This window comes from Pseudophryne corroboree, unplaced genomic scaffold (genome assembly GCF_028390025.1).
Source record: "Pseudophryne corroboree isolate aPseCor3 unplaced genomic scaffold, aPseCor3.hap2 scaffold_1087, whole genome shotgun sequence".
In the NCBI taxonomy this organism is placed as follows: domain Eukaryota; kingdom Metazoa; phylum Chordata; class Amphibia; order Anura; family Myobatrachidae; genus Pseudophryne; species Pseudophryne corroboree.
In genome coordinates this window covers 59,765-77,269 of record NW_026967713.1, presented here as the reverse complement: position 1 = coordinate 77,269, position 17,505 = coordinate 59,765, and the positions used below count along the sequence as shown (strand labels likewise).

General features: G+C 42.8%; 5 non-coding genes and 2 pseudogenes across 5 annotated transcripts; 4 read left to right on the top strand and 3 right to left on the bottom strand.

Annotated features, from left to right (window-relative positions):
* The first annotated feature begins 702 nt into the window (after positions 1-702).
* Positions 703-866, top strand: LOC134988907 (U1 spliceosomal RNA). The gene has a single exon (XR_010194250.1). It is a non-coding gene; the product is annotated as a U1 spliceosomal RNA (small nuclear RNA).
* Positions 867-1,018: 152 nt separating this feature from the next.
* Positions 1,019-1,160, top strand: LOC134988849 (U1 spliceosomal RNA; annotated as a pseudogene).
* A 691-nt stretch (positions 1,161-1,851) lies between these two features.
* LOC134988932 (U1 spliceosomal RNA) lies at positions 1,852-2,015 on the top strand. The gene has a single exon (XR_010194274.1). It is a non-coding gene; the product is annotated as a U1 spliceosomal RNA (small nuclear RNA).
* A 3,295-nt stretch (positions 2,016-5,310) lies between these two features.
* Positions 5,311-5,473, bottom strand: LOC134988847 (U1 spliceosomal RNA). The gene has a single exon (XR_010194214.1). It is a non-coding gene; the product is annotated as a U1 spliceosomal RNA (small nuclear RNA).
* A 152-nt stretch (positions 5,474-5,625) lies between these two features.
* Positions 5,626-5,789, bottom strand: LOC134988822 (U1 spliceosomal RNA). The gene has a single exon (XR_010194191.1). It is a non-coding gene; the product is annotated as a U1 spliceosomal RNA (small nuclear RNA).
* Positions 5,790-6,463: 674 nt separating this feature from the next.
* Positions 6,464-6,619, bottom strand: LOC134988900 (U1 spliceosomal RNA). The gene has a single exon (XR_010194242.1). It is a non-coding gene; the product is annotated as a U1 spliceosomal RNA (small nuclear RNA).
* A 2,389-nt stretch (positions 6,620-9,008) lies between these two features.
* LOC134988897 (U1 spliceosomal RNA) lies at positions 9,009-9,187 on the top strand (annotated as a pseudogene).
* The last annotated feature ends 8,318 nt before the right edge of the window (positions 9,188-17,505 follow it).

Below are 17,505 nucleotides of genomic sequence, written 5' to 3'. Positions count from 1 at the left end.
TTCCCCTCGTCGGCTCTCGTATAATTCAGATCTCTTTGTCTCAGGTCTCTCTCCAGCCTAGTTTGCTGTCTGTTTCCACTTCTTTTTTCTTGAGCCCCTCCCTTCTATACCCTTGTGCACTATCCTGACTTCTCCCGTCTGCTTACTTTGTGCCTTCCAACGCACAATGCAAACTACAGGTAGTGCTGCAGGGCCCATACCCTTTTACTTGCTTTACAGAGCAGCTCTGGAGCTGTTACAGTGCCCAGCTGCTGCAAGAAATCAGCTTGAATGCTTCAGGGGCTGGGGCATAGCCAACATGAGCCCCACACCGAAGGAGGGTGGAGGTGTTTAATGCGAACTAGGGGTCATCCAAGCACCGCAAAAGGCCGCCATGCCCTGCACACCCCTTTATTCTTTTCATATGCAGACGAGGGTTGAAGCCAACTTTGACCCACTGCTTGGATGACATCACCATATTCAAATCCATCTGCTGCAGGCCTTCCCCCAGGAATGCTTGCACTAGTTGTTGCATTTGGTTTGTTGTTTGGGGGTGCTTCAGTATTAGGCAGCCTTCTGCCCTCCCATGTTCATCTGAAAATATGCGTTCTCCCTGCAGTTGTTGTCCCCAGATGAGAGTTCCCTTGTGCTGCCTCAGTTGAATCTCCTTTACTTGAGAGAGATGTGCCTGAGCAGCGGCCCTCCCCAGCCCTATCCCAAATCATACTTATTTTGCATAGGAGATACCATGGTCATGAAGATTGTTCTCCCAGGGTTAGGTTCATTCATTGCATTCTGGGTATGCTGACCCCTGTGATTTCCCCAAATGTGGGAAACTCAACTGCATTATTTGTGGTAGTGGGGGACTGTGTTTGTGCTTTCCTCTGGTCAGCTCGGGTAAAAGTCAGATTTCTTTGTCTCAGATCTTCCTCTAGCCTTGTTCTTCTTTCGAGAGTTCCCTTGTGCTGCCTCAGTTGGATCTCCTTCACTTGACAGGGGGGTGCCCGAGCAGCGACCCTCCCCAGCTCTAGCCCAACTCCTACTTACCTGCCAGGTGAGATACTATGATCATGAAGATGCTTCTCCCAGGGCAAGGCTCACCCATTGCACTCTGGGTGTGCTGCCCCTGCGATTTCCCCAAATGTGGGAAACTTGACTGCATAATTTGTGTTTCCCCTGGTCGGCTCTCATATAATTCAGATTTCTTTGTCTCAGGTCTCTCTCCAGCCTAGTTTGCTGTCTGTTTCCACTTCTTTTTTCTTGAGCCCCTCCATCTATACCCTTGTGCACTATCCTGACTTCTCCCGTCTGCTTACTTTGTGCCTTCCAACGCACAATGCAAACTACAGGTAGTGCTGCAGGGCCCACACCCTTTTACTTGCTTTACAGAGCAGCTCTGGAGCTGTTACAGTGCCCAGCTGCTGCAAGAAATCAGCTTGAATGCTTCAGGGGCTGGGGCATAGCCAACATGAGCCCCACACCGAAGGAGGGTGGAGGTGTTTAATGCGAACTAGGGGTCATCCAAGCGCCGCAAAAGACCGCCATGCCCTGCACACCCCTTTTTTCTTTTCATATGCAGACGAGGGTTGAAGCCAACTTTGACCCACTGCTTGGATGACATCACCATATGCAAATCCATCTGCTGCAGGCCTTCCCCCAGGAATGCTTGCACTAGTAGTTGCATTTGGTTTGTTGTTTGGGGGTGCTTCAGTTTTAGGCAGCCTTCTGCCCTCCCATGTTCATCTGAAAATATGTGTTCTCCCTGCAGTTGTTGTCCCCAGATGAGAGTTCCCTTGTGCTGCCTCAGTTGAATCTCCTTTACTTGACAGAGATGTGCCTGAGCAGCGGCCCTCCCCAGCCCTATCCCAAATCATACTTATTTTGCATAGGAGATACCATGGTCATGAAGATTGTTCTCCCAGGGTGAGGTTCATTCATTGCATTCTGGGTATGCTGACCCCTGTGATTTCCCCAAATGTGGGAAACTCGACTGCATTATTTGTGGTAGTGGGGGACTGTGTTTGTGCTTTCCTCTGGTCAGCTCTGGTAAAAGTCAGATTTCTTTGTCTCAGATCTTCCTCTAGCCTTGTTCTTCTTTCGAGAGTTCCCTTGTGCTGCCTCAGTTGGATCTCCTTCACTTGACAGGGGGTATCCAAGCAGCAATCCTCCACAGCTCTAGCCCAACTCCTACTTACCTGCCAGGTGAGATACTATGATCTTCACTGTTAGGGCAATCAGGATGTGGAATTCCCTGCCAGGGAAGGTGGTAATGGTGGACTCTGTAATTGGATTTAAAAAAGGAATGGATACATTTCTGAATGAAAAAGCTATCCAAGGTTATAATACTTAAAATATCAACATGGTTAATCCGGGGGTAACATGAGTTGTAGTAGTTAACTAGTCATAAAACATTATTCAGCAAGTATGTAGAATCATCACAACTTAAAACAGGTTGAACACGATGGGCAATTTGCCTCTTTTCAACCTCAAAAACTATATTACTATATGTTACTATATTACTATGTTACTGTAGTATACAGAACACCACAATGTAATGAGCAGTGATAGTGAGCACTGATGAGGATACTAGAACTGACACTGAGCAGCAAGATGCAGCACTGGACTATTAGTAATGTACTGTAGTATGCTGAGCACCACAATGCAGCACAAGACAATGAGCAGTGATACTGAGCACTGATGAGGATACTACTGAGAACTGACACTGAGCAGGAGAGACACACTACTAGTATTACTGAGCAGCAATAAGTAACCACTGATACTGAGCACTGATATTGAGATTTCCACTGAGAGAACATAGCCACGTCCTCTCCACTCTCTCTTCAATGCACGAGTAAAAATGGCGGCAACGCGCAGCTCTTTATATGAAATCCGAATCTCGCGAGAATCCGACAGCGGGATGATGACATTTTCCCTTGTTCAGGTTTTCCGAGTCAGGCGGGAACAACCGAGCCTGCCTCGGACCAGTGTAAACCACGTGGAGTTCGTGGGGAATTCGGTTCTCGGAGAACCGAACCCGCTCCTCTCTACCTTATACCCATCATTTTTTTTATTTTCAATCTAAGCCCCTGCAGTTTTCTGTAAGCATCTGCTTCGCTATGATGATCAACAAGTCACAAGGGCAAACACTCAGGGCTTGAGGCGTAGATCTTAGGACCAGCTGCTACAAGCATGGCAGAGCTGTCACTATCACTGGTGACACCCAGAGAGGTGGCGAAGGAGATTGTAATGCAGTGCGCGCAGATAAGCAGCGCAATGGTAAAAAGGAGGCATGGTTTCATAGGTAGGGGCGTGGCCTGGTGGCCTGAATCTACATTTTGTTGCTCCGGGTGTCCCGGGGGTTGGGGGCTGCACCCGGGGACTAGTGTGTGAGCGGTGCTGGCTCCTGCACAGTGACAGGACATGGCCACCCAGCATGACGCCTCCCTTCTTGACCATGCTGTAATTGCAGTCGCACTGCAGTTCAGCGTGATCATAAAAAATGGTGTAGCCTTCTGCTGGTGCAGACTGTATGTGCGCGCAGGAAGCCGCCACCATTTTTGTGATCACAGCGGCTGAATGTGATGTCATACAGCCGCTGTGACCACGCCCCCTGTGTCTCCTCCGTTGCAGACCCCATTTTGAAGCCTTGCCCCCGCACCGCTCCATCCCTGACTTGGAAATGGAGTGTTGCTGACCCCCCTCTCCCCCCCTGCCCCGATTGACAGGCAGAGGCGATCGCATTCTCTGCGGGGTGCCGCAGAAAATGCAGGCACATGCGTATGCTCTTAGCAATTTTTGCAGTTGGATCGCTTATTGTGATTGCAACCCAACCTGAATCAGGCCCTATTACCTATCACAATGCGCTGCGGGCAGTACAAAATTGGTTTAATATGGGAGAAAAACCCCCAGACCTGTGCTCCTTAACTGTACCTGGTGGCTTGTGGAGCGGCTGCCCAGTAATCAGTGTCCACGCCAGTGCGCACACGGTCCACCCCCTACGGCCACGCTCCCCTTCATCAGCGGCCTCGTGATCCGGAAGGGCAGTGTGTGTGTGACTGACCTTAGGAAGAAACCGGAGCCTCCGCTGCAGTGATCCAGCAACCAGGGCACGGGAGTATACAGCGCCGCTGGGAGTGATGAAGCTGCAGTAAAGATGTCTATTAGACCTAGCCCTTGTAGATTCTCATAAAACAAGTTCTTCTTTTCTTGTCAAAATTAATAGCTAAGAATAGGCTGCCTGAGGCAGGCCCCTGTTAAGTGGCCTGCTACTGAAGGCACCAACTACAAACTGAGCTCCCTGTTCATGGAAGCGGGGTTATAGAGGAGAATGCGCTGAGCATCTTGGGAACAGTCAAAAGCTTTGAGCCGGTTGGTGCCTCAGATCAAGATCCTACTCTACACCCCAATGTGAATCCTTGTGGAGTCCAGTGTACCCCACAGAAGAAATTAATGTGTCACACCCATTGGCAGCAACCTTAGAATAGCTGCTGACGGGCACAATTGAGAAAGGAAGGGGGGGGGGGACATTTGAATCCAGCACATAGATGCAATTCAAATATGTAATTTGAACCTTCCTATTTTAAAATATAATGGATGAACCTCACCCTGTGAGAACAATCTTCATGATATAGAGATCTCATATGCAAAATAAGTATGAGTTGGGATAGGGCTGGGGAGGGTGGCTGCTCGGGCAAGCCCCTCCCCCGTCAAGTTAAGGAGATTCAACTGAGGAGGCACAAGGGAACTCTCGTCTGGGGACAACAACTGCAGGGAGACCACATCTTTTCAGATGAACATGGGAGGGCGGAAGGCTGCCTAATACTGAAGCACCATCAAATATCAAACCATATGCAATAACTAGTACAAGCATTCCTGGGGGAAGGTCTGCAGGAGACGAATTTGCATACGGTGATGTCATCCAAGCAGTGGGCCAAAGTTGGCTGGAACCCTCATCTGCATATGAAAAGAGAAAAGGGTTATGCAGGGCATGGCGGCATTTTGCGGCGCTTGGATGACCCCTAGTTCGCATTAAACACCTCCACCCTCCTTCGGTGTGGGGCTCATGTTGGCTATGCCCCAGCCCCTGAAGCATTCAAGCTGATTTCTTGCAGCAGCTGGGCACTGTAACAGCTCCAGAGCTGCTCTGTAAGGCAAATAAAAGGGTGTGGGCCCTGCAGCACTACCTGTAGTTCGCATTGTGCGTTGGAAGGCACAAAGTAAGCAGACGGGAGAAGTCAGGATAGTGCGCAAGGGCATAGAAGGGAGCGGCTCAAGAAAAGAGAAGTGGAAACAGACAGCAAACTAGGCTGGAGAGAGACCTGAGACAAAGAGATCTGAATTATACGAGAGTCGACCAGGGGAAACACAAATTATGCAGTCAAGTTTCCCACATTTGGGGAAATCGCAGGGGCAGCACACCCAGAGTGCAATGGGTGAGCCTTGCCCTGGGAGAAGCACCTTCAAGATCATAGTATCTCACCTGGCAGGTAAGTAGGAGTTGGGCTAGAGCTGGGGAGGGTCGCTGCTCGGGCACCCCCCTGTCAAGTGAAGGAGATCCAACTGAGGCAGCACAATGGAACTCTCGAAAGAAGAACAAGGCTAGAGGAAGATCTGAGACAAAGAAATCTGACTTTTACCAGAGCTGACCAGCGGAAAACACAAACACAGTCCCCCACTACCACAAATAATGCAGGCGAGTTTCCCACATTTGGGGAAATCACAGGGGTCAGCATACCCAGAATGCAATGAATGAACCTCACCCTGGGTGAACAATTTTCATGACCATGGTGTCTCCTATGCAAAATAAGTATGATTTGGGATAGGGCTGGGGAGGGCCGCTGCTCAGGCACATCTCTGTCAAGTAAAGGAGATTCAACTGAGGCAGCACAAGGGAACTCTCATCTGGGGACAACAACTGCAGGGAGAACACATATTTTCAGATGAACATGGGAGGGCAGAAGGCTGCCTAATACTGAAGCACCCCCAAACAACAAACCAAATGCAACAACTAGTGCAAGCATTCCTGGGGGAAGGCCTGCAGCAGATGGATTTGCATATGGTGATGTTATCCAAGCAGTGGGTCAAAGTTGGCTTCAACTCTCATCTGCATATGAAAAGAGAAAAGGGGCGTGCAGGGCATGGCAGCCTTTTGCGGTGCTTGGATGACCCCTAGATCGCATTAAACACCCCCACCCTCCTTTGGTGTGGGGCTCATGTTGGCCATGCCCCATCCCATGAAGCATTCAAGCTGATTTCTTGCAGCAGCTGGGCACTGTAACAGCTCCAGAGCTGCTCTGTAAGGCAAGTAAAAGGGTGTGGGCCCTGCAGCACTACCTGTAGTTTGCATTGTGCATTGGAAGGCACAAAGTAAGCAGACGGGAGGAGAAGTCAGGATAGTGCACAAGGGTATAGAAGAGAGGGGCTCAAGAAAAAAGAAGTGGAAACAGACAGCAAACTAGGCTGGAGAGAGACCTGAGACAAAGAGATCTGAATTATACGAGAGCCGACCAGAGGAAACACAAATTATGCAGTCAAGTGTCCCACATTTGGGGAAATCGTAGGAGCAGCACACCCAGAGTGCAATGGGTGAGCTTTGCCCTGGGAGAAGCACCGTCCTGATTATAGTATCTCACCTGGGTGTGCTGCCCCTGCGATTTCCCCAAATGTGGGAAACTTGACTGCATAATTTGTGTTTCCCCTGGTCGGCTCTCATATAATTCAGATCTCTTTGTCTCAGGTCTCTTTCCAGCCTAGTTTGCTGTCTGTTTCCACTTCTTTTTTCTTGAGCCCCTCCCTTCTATACCCTTGTGGACTATCCTGACTTCTCCTCCTGTCTGCTTACTTTGTGCCTTCCAATGCACAATGCAAACTACAGGTAGTGCTGCAGGGCCCACACCCTTTTACTTGCCTTACAGAGCAGCTCTGGAGCTGTTACAGTGCCAAGCTGCTGCAAGAAATCAGCTTGAATGCTTCAGGGGCTGGGGCATGGCCAACATGAGCCCCACACCGAAGGAGGGTGGGGGTGTTTAATGCGAACTAAGGGTCATCCAAGCGCCGCAAAAGGCCGCCATGCCCTGCATACCCCTTTTCTCTTTTCATATGCAGATGAGGGTTCCAGCCAACTTTGGCCCACTGCTTGGATGACATCACTGTATGCAAATCCGTCTTCTGCAGACCTTCCCCCAGGAATGCTTGTACTAGTTGTTGCATTTGGTTTGTCGTTTGGGGGTGCTTCAGTATTAGGCAGCCTTCTGCCCTCCCATATTCATCTGAAAATATGTGTTCTCACTGCAGTTGTTGTCCCCAGATGGGAGTTCCCTTGTTCTGCCTCAGTTGAATCTCCTTTACTCTAAAACTTTTAAAACTTAGCAAAAGTGTTTACTAAATAGCTGCTCGGCAAAGTTGCAATGCCGAGACTCCCAGACCAGCTGCCCAGGATGAACCCACCTTTCTAGTAGAATGTGTCTTCACCTAATTCAGTAACGGCAATCCTGCCGTGGAATGAGCATGCTGAATCTTACCACAGATCCAGCGCATAATGGTCTACATGGAAGCAGGACACCCAATCCTGTTGGGAGCATACAGGACAAACAGAGCCTCTGTTTTCCTAATCTGAACCGTTCTGGTGACATAAATTTTCAAAGTTCTGACCACAGCCAGAGACTTTGACTCAACGAAGGTGTCAGTGGCCAAAGGCACCATGTGGAAAGATGAACCACCTTCGGCAGAAATTGTTGACGTGTCCTCAATTCTGCTCTATCTTCATGAAAGATCAAATAAAGGCTCTTGTGATACTGCATGGTTTGTACTGTTTTCCATGTGCTCCCAGATCTTTCAAGAAAGAAGCATGGTCAAGAAAGTTCTGTTTGAAAAGAAACAACATTTACTGTCATTGTTATAGAATTTGGGAGAAAAAACAAGAAGAAATCTGCACTGTTGACGCACTGGACAGAATGAGCCAGTGCACACCCAGATCTAAAGTCTTTCTTAAAGTGCCCATGTCTCCTGCGGAGCCCGTCTATCCCCCATGGTCCTTACGGAGTCCCCAGCATCCTCTAGGACGTAAGAGAAAAATTATGCTGGCAGAAAAATCCAATTGAGTGATTAAACAGCTCCAGAGCTGCTCTGTAAGGCAAGTAAAAGGGTGTGGGCCCTGCAGCAGTACCTGTAGTTTGCATTGTGCATTGGAGGCCTAGTTTGCTGTCTGTTTCCACTTCTTTTTTCTTGAGCCCCTCCCGTCTATACCCTTGTGCACTATCCTGACTTCTCCTCCCGTCTGCTTACTTTGTGCCTTCCAATGCACAATGCAAACTACAGGTAGTGCTGCAGGGCCCACACCCTTTTACTTGCCTTACAGAGCAGCTCTTGAGCTGTTACAGTGCCCAGCTGCTGCAAGAAATCAGCGTGAATGCTTCAGGGGCTGGGGCATGGCCAACATGAGCCCCACACCGAAGGAGGGTGGGGGTGTTTAATGCGAACTAGGGGTCTCGCACAATGCGAACTACAGGTAGTGCTGCAGGGCCCACACCCTTTTACTTGCCTTACAGAGCAGCTCTGGAGCTGTTACAGTGCCCAGCTGCTGCAAGAAATCAGCTTGAATCCTTCAGGGGCTGGGGCATAGCCAACATGAGCCCCACACCGACGGAGGGTGGAGGTGTTTAATGCGAACTAGGGGTCATCCAAGTGCCGCAAAAGGCCGCCATGCCCTGCACACCCCTTTTCTCTTTTCATATGCAGACGAGGGTTGAAGCCAACTTTGACCCACTGCTTGGATGACATCGCCATATGCAAATCCATCTGCTGCAGGCCTTCCCCCAGGAATGCTTGCACTAGTTGTTGCATTTGGTTTGTTGTTTGGGGGTGCTTCAGTATTAGGCAGCCTTCTGCCCTCCCATGTTCATCTGAAAATATGTGTTCTCCCTGCAGTTGTTGTCCCCAGATGAGAGTTCCCTTGTGCTGCCTCAGTTGAATCTCCTTTACTTGACAGAGATGTGCCTGAGCAGCGGCCCTCCCCAGCCCTATCCCAAATCATACTTATTTTGCATAGGAGATACCATGGTCATGAAGACTGTTCTCCCAGGGTGCGGTTCATTCATTGCATTCTGGGTATGCTGACCTCTGTGATTTCCCCAAATGTGGGAAACTCGACTGCATTATTTAATGCGAACTAGGGGTCATCCAAGCACCGCAAAAGGCCGCCATGCCCTGCATACCCCTTTTCTCTTTTCATAAGCAGACGAGGTTTGAAGCCAACTTTGACCCAATGCTTGGATGACATCACTTGCTGCCTTTCCAATGAAGCAAGTTTAATTTAATAATAGGTGAAAAACCATCCCTACAAAGGTGTTAATCAGATACTTGGCTTTGTGGACACTTTTCAGAGCACAAATTTGTTAGCATAAAAATAAAGCCAGAAAATGAAGAGCTGTTTAATCACTCAATTGGATTTTTCTGCCAGCATATTTCTTTTTCTCTGCAACCCACTGCTAAATTGTGCTTCCTAGCTGTTTTTATAAAATCACTGAATCAAATCTAACTCTGATTACATCAGAGAAGGCCAGGTACCCTACACCATAACAGGGGGTTTGAAATTTTGACTTGTCTACTTAAAGATCACCAAAATCTGATAACAAGGTCAATTAAGTCCCTGGGTGGGATTGAACCACCAACCTTTTGGTTAATAGCCTTACACACTAACTGATTGCGCCACAGCGACACTTTGCAAAAGTACATACTGACAAAGGCTAATAAGCATTCATCTAGAACGATTCCTAGAAACATTTTAAAAAGTCAATAATGTGGAGAGTTTTTGTAAGATGTTTCTTCCATCAACCAATGAAGAAACACATTGGTACTTTCCCATGATGAGTGAGTGCTTCAGGATCTTTTGCACTTACATGTGCAGCAGAGTACTGTAATGGAAGCATGCTGGGTCCATAACCCAGAGGTAGGCATATTGAAACTATCCTCTGCTATATGCATTTTTTTTTGTTAATTAAAGTAATCCAAAACTGGGATTGATATTTTTGCTCTTTTATTTTTACTTAAAGTACAATAACTTTTACCATTTTAATTTGTTTTAATAGTATATTGACAGTATTGTTTTCTTTCAAAAATCCAATTAATTTTCTTTACCCGATTATTAAAATGGTAATTGACAAAAACAAACTACATTGTCACCAGAAGAGCAATACAAAATGTACAAGTGATATATTAAAATCATCTTTCCAGCTTGAATTTCAATGATGCATTGGGGCAACGATTTTGTGAGAAACATCTTCACCCTTAAATAAAGATTTTCTTAATTCCTTACCTGTGTGCTAATTAGATATCACCTTGTTTTCACATTAAACAGACTTCCACATGAGAAAACAGCAAAGATGCAGTGGCGTTAATGTTTCCTGGTGTCAACCTGTATTATTTCCGTAGATATTGAAATGAGGATGCATCTTGCTGCCTTTCCAATGAAGCAAGTTTAATTTAGTAATAGGTGAAAAACCATCCCTACAAAGATGTTAATCAGATACTTGGCTTTGTGGACACTTTTCAGAGAACAAATTTGTAATCATAAAAATAAAGCCAGAAAATGAAGAGCTGTTTAATCACTCAATTGGATTTTTCTGCCAGCATTTTTCTTTTTCTCTGCAACCCACTGCTAAATTGTGCTTCCTAGCTGTTTTTTTTTATAAAATCACTTAATCAAATCTAACTCTGATTACATCAGAGAAGGCCAGGTACCCTATACCATAAGAGGGGGTTTGCAATTTTGACTTGTCTACTTAAATATCACCAAAATGTGATCACAAGGTCAATTACGTCCCTGGGTGGGATTGAACCACCAACCTTTTGTTAAATAGCTGAACACACTAACCGATTGCGCCACAGAGACACTTTGCAAAAAGCACATACTGACAAAGACTAATAAGCATTCATCTAGAACGTTTCCTAGAAAAACTTTAAAAAGTCAATAATCTGGAGAGTTTTTGTAAGATGTTTCTTCCAGCAACCAATGAAGAAACACATTAGTACTTTCGCATGATGAGTGAGTGCTTCAGGATCTCTTGCACTTACATGTGCAGCAGAGTACTGCAATGGAAGCATGCTGGGCCCATAACCCAGAGGTAGGCAGATTGAAACTATCCTTTGCTATATGAATTTTTTTTTTGTTCATTAAAGTAATCCAAAACTGGGATTGATATTTTAGCTTTTATTTTTACTTAAAGTACAATAACTTTTACCATTTTAATTTGTTTTAATAGTATATTGACAGTATTGTTTTCTTTCAAAAATCCACTTAATTTTCTTTACCCTATTATTAAAATGGTAATTGACAAAAACAAACTACATTGTCACCATAAGAGCAATACAAAATGTACAAGTGATATATTAAAATCATCTTTCCAGCTTGAATTTCAATGATGCATTGGGGCAACGATTTTGTGAGAAACATCTTCACCCTTAAATAAAGATTTTCTTAATTCCTTACCTGTGTGCTAATTAGATATCACCTTGTTTTCACATTAAACAGACTTCCACATGAGAAAGCAGCAAGGATGCAGTGGCGTTAATGTTTCCTGGTGTCAACCTGTATTATTTCAGTAGATATTGAAATGAGGATACATCTTGCTGCCTTTCCAATGAAGCAAGTTTAATTTAGTAATAGGTGAAAAACCATCCCTACAAATATGTTAATCAGATACTTGGCTTTGTGGACACTTTTCAGAGAACAAATTAGTTAGCATAAAAATAAAGCCAGAAAATGAAGAGCTGTTTAATCACTCAATTGGATTTTTCTGCCAGCATATTTCTTTTTCTCTGCAACCCACTGCCAAATTGTGCTTCCTAGCTGTTTTTATAAAATCACTGAATCAAATCTAACTCTGATTACATCAGAGAAGGCCAGGTACCCTACACCATAACAGGGGGTTTGAAATTTTGACTTGTCTACTTAAAGATCACCAAAATCTGATAACAAGGTCAATTAAATCCCTGGGTGGGATTAAACAACCAACCTTTTGGTTAATAGCCTTACACACTAACTGATTGCGCCACAGCTACACTTAGCAAAAGTACATACTGACAAAGGCTAATAAGCATTCATCTAGAACGATTCCTAGAAACATTTTAAAAAGTCAATAATGTGGAGAGTTTTTGTAAGATGTTTCTTCCATCAACCAATGAAGAAACACATTGGTACTTTCCCATGATAAGTGAGTGCTTCAGGACCTCTTGCACTTACATGTGCAGCAGAGTACTGTAATGGAAGCATGCTGGGTCCATAACCCAGAGGTAGGCAGATTGAAACTATCCTCTGCTATATGCATTTTTTTTGTTAATTAAAGTAATCCAAAACTGGGATTGATATTTTTGCTCTTTTATTTTTACTTAAAGTACAATAACTTTTACCATTTTAATTTGTTTTAATAGTATATTGACAGTATTGTTTTCTTTCAAAAATCCACTTAATTTTCTTTACCCGATTATTAAAATGGTAATTGACAAAAACAAACTACATTGTCACCAGAAGAGCAATACAAAATGTACAAGTGATATATTAAAATCATCTTTCCAGCTTGAATTTCAATGATGCATTGGGGCAACGATTTTGTGAGAAACATCTTCACCCTTAAATAAAGATTTTCTTAATTCCTTACCTGTGTGCTAATTAGATATCACCTTGTTTTCACATTAAACAGACTTCCACATGCGAAAGCAGCAAGGATGCAGTGGCGTTAATGTTTCCTGGTGTCAACCTGTATTATTTCAGTAGACATTGAAATGAAGATGCATCTTGCTGCCTTTCCAATGAAGCAAGTTTAATTTAGTAATAGGTGAAAAACCATCCCTACAAAGGTGTTAATCAGAGACTTGGCTTTGTGGACACTTTTCAGAGAACAAATTTGTTAGTATAAAAATAAAGCCAGAAAATGAAGAGCTGTTTAATCACTCAATTGGATTTTTCTGCCAGCATATTTCTTTTTCTCTGCAACCCACTGCTAAATTGTTCTTCCTAGCTGTTTTTATAAAATCACTGAATCAAATCTAACTCTGATTACATTAGAGAAGGCCAGGTACCCTACACCATAACAGGGGGTTTGAAATTTTGACTTGTCTACTTAAAGATCACCAAAATCTGATAACAAGGTCAATTAAGTCCCTGGGTGGGATTGAACCACCAACCTTTTGGTTAATAGCCTTACACACTAACTGATTGCGCCAAAACGACACTTTGCAAAAGAACATACTGACAAAGGCTAATAAGCATTCATCTAGAACGATTCCTAGAAACATTTTAAAAAGTCAATAATGTTGAGAGTTTTTGTAAGATGTTTCTTCCATCAACCAATGAAGAAACACATTGGTACTTTCCCATGATGAGTGAGTGCTTCAGGATCTCTTGCACTTACATGTGCAGCAGAGTACTGTAATGGAAGCATGCTGGGTCCATAACCCAGAGGTAGGCAGATTGAAACTATCCTCTGCTATATGCATTTTTTTTTGTTAATTAAAGTAATCCAAAACTGGGATTGATATTTTTGCTCTTTTATTTTTACTTAAAGTACAATAACTTTTACCATTTTAATTTGTTTTAATAGTATATTGACAGTATTGTTTTCTTTCAAAAATCCAATTAATTTTCTTTACCCGATTATTAAAATGGTAATTGACAAAAACAAACTACATTGTCACCAGAAGAGCAATACAAAATGTACAAGTGATATATTAAAATCATCTTTCCAGCTTGAATTTCAATGATGCATTGGGGCAACGATTTTGTGAGAAAGATCTTCACCCTTAAATAAAGATTTTCTTAATTCCTTACCTGTGTGCTAATTAGATATCACCTTGTTTTCACATTAAACAGACTTCCACATGCGAAAGCAGCAAGGATGCAGTGGCGTTAATGTTTCCTGGTGTCAACCTGTATTATTTCAGTAGACATTGAAATGAGGATGCATCTTGCTGCCTTTCCAATGAAGCAAGTTTAATTTAGTAATAGGTGAAAAACCATCCATACAAAGGTGTTAATCAGAGACTTGGCTTTGTGGACACTTTTCAGAGAACACATTTGTTAGTATAAAAATAAAGCCAGAAAATGAAGAGCTGTTTAATCACTCAATTGGATTTTTCTGCCAGCATATTTCTTTTTCTCTGCAACCCACTGCTAAATTGTGCTTCCTAGCTGTTTTTATAAAATCACTGAATCAAATCTAAACATCAGAGAAGGCCAGGTACCCTACACCATAACAGTGGGTTTGAAATTTTGACTTGTCTACTTAAAGATCACCAAAATCTGATAACAAGGTCAATTAAGTCCCTGGGTGGGATTGATCCACCAACCTTTTGGTTAATAGCCTTACACACTAACTGATTGCGCCACAGCGACACTTTGCGAAAGTACTTACTGACAAAGGCTAATAAGCATTCATCTAGAATGATTCCTAGAAACATTTTAAAAAGTCAATAATGTAGAGAGTTTTTGTAAGATGTTTCTTCCATCAACCAATGAAGAAACACATTGGTACTTTCCCATGATGAGTGAGTGCTTCAGGATCTCTTGCACTTACATGTGCAGCAGAGTACTGTAATGGAAGCATGCTGGGTCCATAACCCAGAGGTAGGCAGATTGAAACTATCCTCTGCTATATGCATTTTTTTTGTTAATTAAAGTAATCCAAAACTGGGATTGATATTTTTGCTCTTTTATTTTTACTTAAAGTACAATAACTTTTACCATTTTAATTTGTTTTAATAGTATTGTTTTCTTTCAAAAATCCTATTAATTTTCTTTACCCGATTATTAAAATGGTAATTGACAAAAACAAACTACATTGTCACCAGAAGAGCAATACAAAATGTACAAGTGATATATTAAAATCATCTTTCCAGCTTGAATTTCAATGATGCATTGGGGCAACGATTTTGTGAGAAACATCTTCACCCTTAAATAAAGATGTTCTTAATTCCTTACCTGTGTGCTAATTAGATATCACCTTGTTTTCACATTAAACAGACTTCCACATGAGAAAACAGCAAAGATGCAGTGGCGTTAATGTTTCCTGGTGTCAACCTGTATTATTTCCGTAGATATTGAAATGAGGATGCATCTTGCTGCCTTTTCAATGAAGCAAGTTTAATTTAGTAATAGGTGAAAAACCATCCCTACAAAGATGTTAATCAGATACTTGGCTTTGTGGACACTTTTCAGAGAACAAATTTGTTATCATAAAAATAAAGCCAGAAAATGAAGAGCTGTTTAATCACTCAATTGGATTTTTCTGCCAGCATATTTCTTTTTCTCTGCAACCCACTGCTAAATTGTGCTTCCTAGCTGTTTTTATAAAATTTTCCCTGAATTTTCCAATGCCTAGCTCTTTGCAAAAGAGAGATATCGGCAAGGAAAAGCTGTATTGTACCTTTGCATTTTTCTCCCAAACGAAAGACACTAGAATGAAAATTTTAAAGCCTCCTGTTAGTGCTTCATCTACACGTTATAGCCCTGAATTTTCCAATGCCTATCTCTTTGCAAAAGAGAGATATCGGCAAGGAAAAGCTGTATTGTACCTTTGCATTTTTCTCCCAAACGAAGGACACTAGAATGAAAATTTTAAAGCCTCCTATTAGTGCTTCATCTACACGTTATAGCCCAGAATTTTCCAATGCCTATCTCTTTGCAAAAGAGAGATATCGGCAAGGAAAAGTGTATTGTACTTTTGCATTTTTCTCCCAAACGAAAGACACTACAATGAAAATTTTAAAGCCTCCTGTTAGTGCTTCATCTACACGTTATAGCCCTGCATTTTCCAATGCCTATCTCTTTGCAAAAGAGAGATGTCGGCAAGGAAAAGCTGCATTGTACTTTTGCATTTTTCTCCCAAACGAAAGACACTAGAATGAAAATTTTAAAGCCTCCTGTTAGTGCTTCATCTACACGTTATAGCCCTGAAATTTCCAATGCCTATCTCTTTGCAAAAGAGAGATATCGGCAAGGAAAAGCTGTATTGTACCTTTGCATTTTTCTCCCAAACGAAAGACACTAGAATGAAAATGTTAAAGCCTACTGTTAGTGCTTCATCTACACGTTATAGCCCTGAATTTTCCAATGCCTAGCTCTTTGCAAAAGAGAGATATCGGCAAGGAAAAGCTGTATTGTACCTTTGCATTTTTCTCCCAAACGAAAGACACTAGAATGAAAATTTTAAAGCCTCCTGTTAGTGCTTCATCTACACGTTATAGCCCTGAATTTTCCAATGCCTAGCTCTTTGCAAAAGAGAGATATCGGCAAGGAAAAGCTGTATTGTACCTTTGCATTTTTCTCCCAAACGAAAGACACTAGAATGAAAATTTTAAAGCCTCCTGTTAGTGCTTCATCTACACGTTATAGCCCTGCATTTTCCAATGCCTATCTCTTTGCAAAAGAGAGATATCGGCAAGGAAAAGCTGCATTGTACTTTTGCATTTTTCTCCCAAACGAAAGACACTAGAATGAAAATTTTAAAGCCTCCTGTTAGTGCTTCATCTACACGTTATAGCCCTGAATTTTCCAATGCCTATCTCTTTGCAAAAGAGAGATATCGGCAAGGAAAAGCTGTATTGTACCTTTGCATTTTTCTCCCAAACGAAAGACACTAGAATGAAAATTTTAAAGCCTCCTGTTAGTGCTTCATCTACACGTTATAGCCCTGAATTTTCCAATGCCTATCTCTTTGCAAAAGAGAGATATCGGCAAGGAAAAGCTGTATTGTACCTTTGCATTTTTCTCCCAAACGAAGGACACTAGAATGAAAATTTTAAAGCCTCCTATTAGTGCTTCATCTACACGTTATAGCCCTGAATTTTCCAATGCCTATCTCTTTGCAAAAGAGAGATATCGGCAAGGAAAATTTATTGTACTTTTGCATTTTTCTCCCAAACGAAAGACACTAGAATGAAAATTTTAAAGCCTCCTGTTAGTGCTTCATCTACACGTTATAGCCCTGCATTTTCCAATGCCTATCTCTTTGCAAAAGAGAGATATCGGCAAGGAAAAGCTGCATTGTACTTTTGCATTTTTCTCCCAAACGAAAGACACTAGAATGAAAATTTTAAAGCCTCCTGTTAGTGCTTCATCTACACGTTATAGCCCTGAATTTTCCAATGCCTATCTCTTTGCAAAAGAGAGATATCGGCAAGGAAAAGCTGTATTGTACCTTTGCATTTTTCTCCCAAACGAAGGACACTAGAATGAAAATTTTAAAGCCTCCTATTAGTGCTTCATCTACACGTTATAGCCCAGAATTTTCCAATGCCTATCTCTTTGCAAAAGAGAGATATCGGCAAGGAAAAGTGTATTGTACTTTTGCATTTTTCTCCCAAACGAAAGACACTAGAATGAAAATTTTAAAGCCTCCTGTTAGTGCTTCATCTACACGTTATAGCCCTGCATTTTCCAATGCCTATCTCTTTGCAAAAGAGAGATATCGGCAAGGAAAAGCTGCATTGTACTTTTGCATTTTTCTCCCAAACGAAAGACACTAGAATGAAAAT